Here is a 6661-nt window from a genome sequence, read left to right as displayed (position 1 = left end):
ATGTCCATCGCTGTACCCCTCGAGGGGGCCCCTGAGCAGTTCCAGACACCCCCCAAGCCACACGAACACACAAGCCCCCCAGACTCCTCCTAGGCACAGGCACCGCTGGAGCAGAAGGGACTTCATCTATCTGTTGGGACACGTCCCGCGCTTCTGGAAAATCTATTTCTGGCTCTAGGCTTCATTATAAATGTCAGGACACGATATAGTTATGGTTAAAAAGGCACTTTCATTAGAAGTCCCTCTTCCCAGACACTTGCAGTTTTTTGAATAAATTACCCTTTGGGATGAATTTTCTCCTCAGCATAAAGGTAAATTGGTACGGGAAGCTTAACGAAACCCAGGCTTTTGTGCTTTTGCCAGGATGTAATACCAACGCAAGGGAATCGACCGATTCCTTAGAACCCCGGGGGCACTCGTTGCCAGAGCCCTCGTAGGACCACCTGTTTGGCTCAGTATTTGCAAACTCCTGACTTTTAGTGGTGTGTGCGCTTAGTCATGCCCAACTCTGCGGCCCCGTGGACTGCAGCCCGCCAGGCTCCTCTGTCCATGGGATTCCCCAGGCATGAGTACTGGAGTGGGTTGCCATTTCCTCCTCCAGGGGATCTTCCCAATCCAGGGCTGGAACCCACATTTCTTGCATCTCCTGCCTTGCCAGGAGGCTGCTGCTGCTGCTGCTGCTAAGTCGCTTCTGTCGTGTCCTACTCCATGTGACCCCATAGACGGCAGCGAACCAAGTTCCCCCATCCCTGGGATTCTCCAGGCACGAGTACTGGAATGGGTTGCCATTTCCTCCTCCAGGGGATCTTCCCGATCCAGGGTTGGACTCCACATTTCTTGCATCTCCTGCCTTGGCAGGAGGATTCTTTACTAATAATAAGGCTTACCAGTGCCACCTCAGAAGCCTTATTATTAGTCTAAGGGGTAAATTCAAAACAGGGTTGGGGGGGGTGCGAAGAGAGAAGGGAGCTAGAAGGACAGCTGCTGTCGGGACCAGCCCAACAACGAACCTGTTACTCTGATACATACGTGGCCGTTGGCCTTGTCCCCTCACGAGGGCTGAGGCTGGGACTCGAAGGTCAAAGGCTGTTTTCTGTGGGATCAGCCTTAAGGCAGGAGATCTCTGCCTTTACAGGTAGCAAGGGATGCTGGGAGCTGAAGGACCACCCAAGCAAAAGTCTGCAGGAAGACAAGGTCAGCAGCCTGGAGTCAAGAGCTGAGGTTACTGGAAATGAAACTGGACACACCCTGATTGGGAAGGGCTCAATGAGGCGGCAGTCACCTCAGCTTGCCAGGAGATGCCAAGTTTAATGATGCTTTCCAAATGGGTCACCAGCAACATGGAGAGTGAGACCAGAGATTGCAGGGGCTGGTCTCCAGGACCCCACCGTTTTGGCTGGAAATGCAAGTACCTGGACATCAGTGTCATCCAGGAGATTGAACAGCCCATCTGTCCCATGTGTCCAAGCCCAGAGTGCAGGCTTGGAGGAAGGTGGCCTAGTTATTCAACTACTTAATACTTCTTGGTTTGGGATGGCAAACAATTAGCAGCCATAATTGTCTCATGTCAGCCACAGTCAGTGCTTTGAATTCAGGAAGGTTTTTGTTGAGAACTTGAATGTTAGGAAAAACCCAGGGCCGTGCCTGACTCCCCCGCAGAGCGGGTGCACCGAGATGGGTTACAGGGGCTGTCTTCACATCACCCCAGCAGAGCGCCAAGGGCTCCTGCTGCCGACAGAGAAAATTCCTCCTTCCACCCCGGAGGCTCTAATTTCTTCTATATTCTGTCTCCTGGCTTCCCTGCATGTGTGGGTGAGCGGTAAGTGTCTTTGACACTTTTGAATAGACCTGTGTTAGGACTGAATCCCTGGGGCTTTTAAAAAACCACCCACTGAACAAGTAAAAGTTGTCTTTCTCACCCTGATAGAGACTTTCCAACTTTTTAACAAGGTATCAAGGTGGAAAACGGGGTTTACTTTGAGCCACCATGCTAGGAACAAACAACCCATGATTTTTCCTGGTACATTTTTAGCCCAGATAGACCCTTCCCATCCCATTGTGTAAAAGTTGACTTACTGGATCTTTGCAATTCTTACAGGATGTGGAAAAGGCAGCCCCTGTTAAGTCTCTGCCCTCCAGGGTCCAAACTACAGTTAGAAGATTCCACAGCTGAACTGAACTCAAATGATAACTGAGCATCTTGCTAACAGAGCAAGGAAATGGGGCTGGTCAGCCTGTGTTCCCATAATTACAGCAGAAATCCTCTTGAAAACAGGGATCGCTGGAGCCAGATTCTCGTGAGAATGGGGCAGTGAGGTTGGTGGAAGTATTTAGCTTCTGTTCAGTTCCATTGCTCAGTCATGTCTGACTCTTTGCAACCCCATGGGCTACAGCCCACCAAGCTTCCTTGTCTTCTTTAGCTTTTGCTGACTTTAAAAGCCTACCGAGGGGACTTTGCTCGTGGTCCAGTGGCTAAGACTCCATGCTCCCAATGCAGGGGTCCTGGGTGTGATCCCCGTTCAGGGAACTAGATCCCACGTGCTGCAACTAAGGCCTGGCACCGCCAAATAAATAAAGACATATTTTTTTTAAAAGCCCTTCTAGAACAGTTCAGGGCAGAAGTTAATCTGTGATTCTTTTTTCCAAGGAAGATGTTTATTACTCTCAGCATCAAGTTGCTGCAGATGCTAAAGCAGTGACGGCCAGTCCTGCTGTGGAATGAATGTTTCTGTCCCCACAAAATTCGTATGCTGAAATCCCAATACCCAAATATAGTGGTATTAAGAGGCAGGGCCTTCGGGATGGATTTAAGTCATGAGAGTGCCCTCCCCCCCATAAATGAGGCCTTATAAAGGAGACCGCACGGAGAGACTTCACCCTTTGCTCCATGTGAGCACACGACGAGAAGACTCCACCCAGAAGACGGTCCTCACCAGAACCTGACCTGCTGGCACCCTGACCTTGGACTCCCGGTCTCCAGAGATGCAACCTAGACATTCCACCCAGCCTGTGGCCTTTTGTTAAGCAGCCTGTGCAGACTAAGGCATGCCCCTTGGAAGACGCTGGTATTGCAGGGCCCTATTCATAGGGCAAGCACGCTCCTAATTTCTTCCAGCTGTTGTTGCAGAAACCGGTGCTAGAGGAACCAAGCCTCACCCTCAGCGAGTTGGAGAACTCAGGTTTATTATACCGGCAGGCCCAGAGAAGGTAACGCTCCAAGCTCTGAGCCCCGAACAAAGGGGTTACAGAGTTTTTATATGGGGACAGGCATGATTAAGCGGATTTGTGGGTTTGTAGAGGCCGGGTGATAGCAAAGAGCAGGACAAAGGTGGGTGAGATAAGCCCCAGTTCCTAGTATTGTCTCAGCTTTCTGAGACCTACGTGATCCAGACTTCACAAGGAGCAAGCTGAGTTACAGAGGCAGAAGGAGCCGGAGGTTATGTAAAATTTTAACTTTTCCTCTTTTCCACTGTCATCCAGGGTTCAGGCCACAGGGGGAAGCTTATTCCAGGACCAACGTCTTAGTCTCACCAAGTGACTGAGTTAACACTGTCCAAGAGGCAGGTGAGAAGGCCCATGTCCACCATGCCTATGAGCTCAGGAGCTGGGGAGTCGGGGGAGGTGACCCATCCATGGCCTTTCTGTCTCTTGCTTTGTGGAAGGGGTTTGGACTGCTTTACAAGGGCCTCTCTTGGGTCCTAAGTAGCTCTCTAGTCCGCTCGCTGGAATGGCCATGAACTGTGACCAGTCCTGCAAGGCTCATGGGGAGTAAATCCTGCTGAAGTCAAAGCCCAGAGGGAAAAGTGCTTGGGTCTGCCGTCACATTCGCTTTATTCAGTTCTTGATCTCAAAGAACACAGACACCAAAGAAACCAAAAGTCTCCATCATAATTTCATTCAGCAAACTTGTGCTGAACCTGTACTTGTCAGAATCCATCCATCACTGGCACTTGATCATAGGCTGAAAGGGGAATCGCAGGGACGACGGGAATTCAAAAATGGCCAAGTCGTGACGGCTGCGGTCAAGGAGCTGACAGTGAGTTTGAGAAAATCACGTGCAGCTTACCTGCCGGGTAAGCTTACCTGTCCCGTGCAGCTTACCTCTCAGGCTTGTAGGCTTACTATCAGCCTAAATCTGTGACCCCAGGTTTACCCCAGGGCCTGCTGGAGGGCAAGGTCGCACCAGTGAACCCACGTGTGCCGTCAGCAGTCAATGGGAATTCTGTGCGGGGCGGGCTGTTTCTGGGAACTGTTCTAATACTTAGGAAAACATGCCAGAAAGACTCCTGGCTTTCTTAATGCAAAGAAGCTTGTTCTTTAACTATAAGTTTTGTTTCATTTACTTCGTATGACCATGGCGGTAACGTCTACATAAGGCAAACATCTGTGTTCGATTCCTATGTCCCAAGGCATTGGCTGACTGGTGATTGGCTCTGGTGTGGTCCCCGGCGAATTCAGAAACACGACTTAAGGACCAGTTTTCAACCTCACCAGTGCTGAGAACGAGAGCTGCTGGGGAGACAAAGACAGGCAGGACCCCCGGGACTTTCAGGCCAGAGTTTCTGGGGCCCCTTTCCTGTGGACTCGGTGAGGTGGGGTCTGGACACTGCAGAGAGGAATTTGGGGAGGTGCTTGGACAGGAGGCTGCGTCTGAGGGTGATGGGTCTCAGTGCTCATTTACTCCCCCTGCAGAGGCTGGGGCCAGGCCTGGGGGCGGGACGGGGCGGGGGCAGGGCTCGAAGCCTTCGCCCATCAGATGCCTGAAGGAAGCTTCGGAGCCCAGTCTGGATGTGCGGTTGGGAGACAGCTGAGCTTTTCCAAATCAGAATCTGGGAGGAAATGGGTTTGCAGAAATGACTGAGTTTTTCAACAAAATGAGTGCCCGATCCACACTTCAGGAATGGCTTTACGTGGTGTAGTGGTCTACTCAAAACGTGTGACGGTCACTCAGTCCTGTCCGACTCTGTGTGACGCCATGGACTGTGGCCCACCAGGCTCCTCTGTCCATGGGGTTCTCCAGGCAAGAATCCTGGAGTGGGCTGTCATTTCCTCCTCAAGGGGATCTTCCAGAACCAGGGATCAAATTTGTCTCCTGCGCAGATTCTTTACCATCTGAGCCCCCAGGGAAGCCCTTCCGTGGGGAGGGGGAATCTCAAAGGGGCTGAGGTCTGGCTAGCTGGTCCTCGCTGTCAGCACACAGCTGCTCTCACGGGTCAGAGAGCGATTCACAAACAGGACTGACTCAGAGGAGCAGGGGCCAAGTGGGAGTAAAACATGAGCCCACCTCTGCGCCCCCAACCCCGGGAAGACTCAGGGCCCCCTCACCTGGAGCTGGGATCCCAGCGTGTGCCTGCTGTTCTACCCTGTCCATGGACGTTTCTGACTGGGAGCTGGCAGGAAGCACTTCGAAGTGACTTCTCTGCTTTTCAGATGCAGAAACGGAAGGCAGAGGGACCTGCCTGGGGCACAGTGAAGGGAGTGCAGGGCCTCGGGAGATCGCCCTTCTCAGGCACGTGCTGTTGCTGACAGAGGCTGGGAGCACCCCCTGCCCCGGCCAGTCCTGCCTGGGGGGTCTGCTGGGGAATCAGTCTGGGGACCGTCCCGTGGGGGTCCTGTCCCCGTGTGCTCCCTGCCCTCCCACAGCCCTAGCCCCCTCTCCTGCAGAAATGCCAGCTGACGGGTCTTTTCAGCCTCTTTGTCAGAAGATTGTTCCACAGGGAAGGGATTCCTTGGGGAGGGGGGCGGTGCACCTTTGCTCCATCTGTGTTTGTCCTTTCCTCACGATGCCCCCTGCACTCTCAGGCCTCCCTTCCAGGGACGGGCACTGTCCCATCTCCAGATAAACTGTGACTGTGCCCTGAGGTGTGCCAGGAGGGAGGGTGGTGCCAGTGCCCCTGGGTGGGGGGCACCAGGGCTGCAGGAGGTCCAGCCGCCTCTCAGGGGCACTGGGGCTGCAGGAGGTCCAGCCGCTTCTCAGGGACTCAGCCTCACCACCCTGCCACTGGGGCTGGGGCCGAGCACTGGCCTTGCCAGCGTCTGGGGACAGTGTCTCTTTCTGGGCCCCCTGAAGACAGGAGCGCAGTCCCAGCCAGGCTCGCTCATCCGTGCATACACATCCTAGCCTCCGGGGAAAGTGGTACCTCTCAGTGGTGCAGTCTTTCTCACCTGGAGCTCCTACGCTTGCGGGCTTTAAAGGGCTAATTAGACACTTTACTATCTTTTACAGCTATTAGTGAGGATGCTACGAAGTGCGGGAATATGAGGCAGCATATGAAAGCCTGGCTTAATGTGGGGCGCCTGTGAAGCCTACTCTCAGAAACTACTGTGTGATCACATCTAAGATGTCACCCACTGCAAGCCGCGCCGTTATTCTATTGATATGTACGCTAAGAAAGGAAAATAACACCTCCAATTAAATATGACATGAGGCTCTCTTATGACTTAGAATATTTCTTTTATTTTCAACTAGACATAGGTTTTAATTACATGTCACTTTGTGCATAGCTAAGACAGAAAATGCGAGTCAGACAGATGCTTAAGGAATCACTAGCATTTCTTCCTGTTCAGAGTCCAGCTCTTCTGCATCACCTTCGACTCAGAGCTGATGGTTCCGCCTCTCCAGGCATGACCCCTCTCTGCGCCCTCAAGCCCGTTGGTAAAT

The 6661-nt window shown here is 52.6% G+C and overlaps 1 long non-coding RNA gene across 1 annotated transcript; it reads left to right on the top strand.

Annotated features, from left to right (window-relative positions):
- The first annotated feature begins 3481 nt into the window (after nucleotides 1-3481).
- LOC129647396 (uncharacterized) lies at nucleotides 3482-6424 on the top strand. Its single transcript, XR_008712299.1, has 4 exons — nucleotides 3482-3564; nucleotides 3931-4073; nucleotides 4410-4587; nucleotides 6227-6424. It is a non-coding gene; the product is annotated as an uncharacterized LOC129647396 (long non-coding RNA).
- The last annotated feature ends 237 nt before the right edge of the window (nucleotides 6425-6661 follow it).

This window comes from Bubalus kerabau, chromosome 3 (assembly GCF_029407905.1).
Source record: "Bubalus kerabau isolate K-KA32 ecotype Philippines breed swamp buffalo chromosome 3, PCC_UOA_SB_1v2, whole genome shotgun sequence".
Lineage (NCBI taxonomy): Eukaryota > Metazoa > Chordata > Mammalia > Artiodactyla > Bovidae > Bubalus > Bubalus kerabau.
The sequence above is the reverse complement of the archived record's forward strand: the minus strand, read 5'-3'. Positions and strand labels throughout refer to the sequence as shown.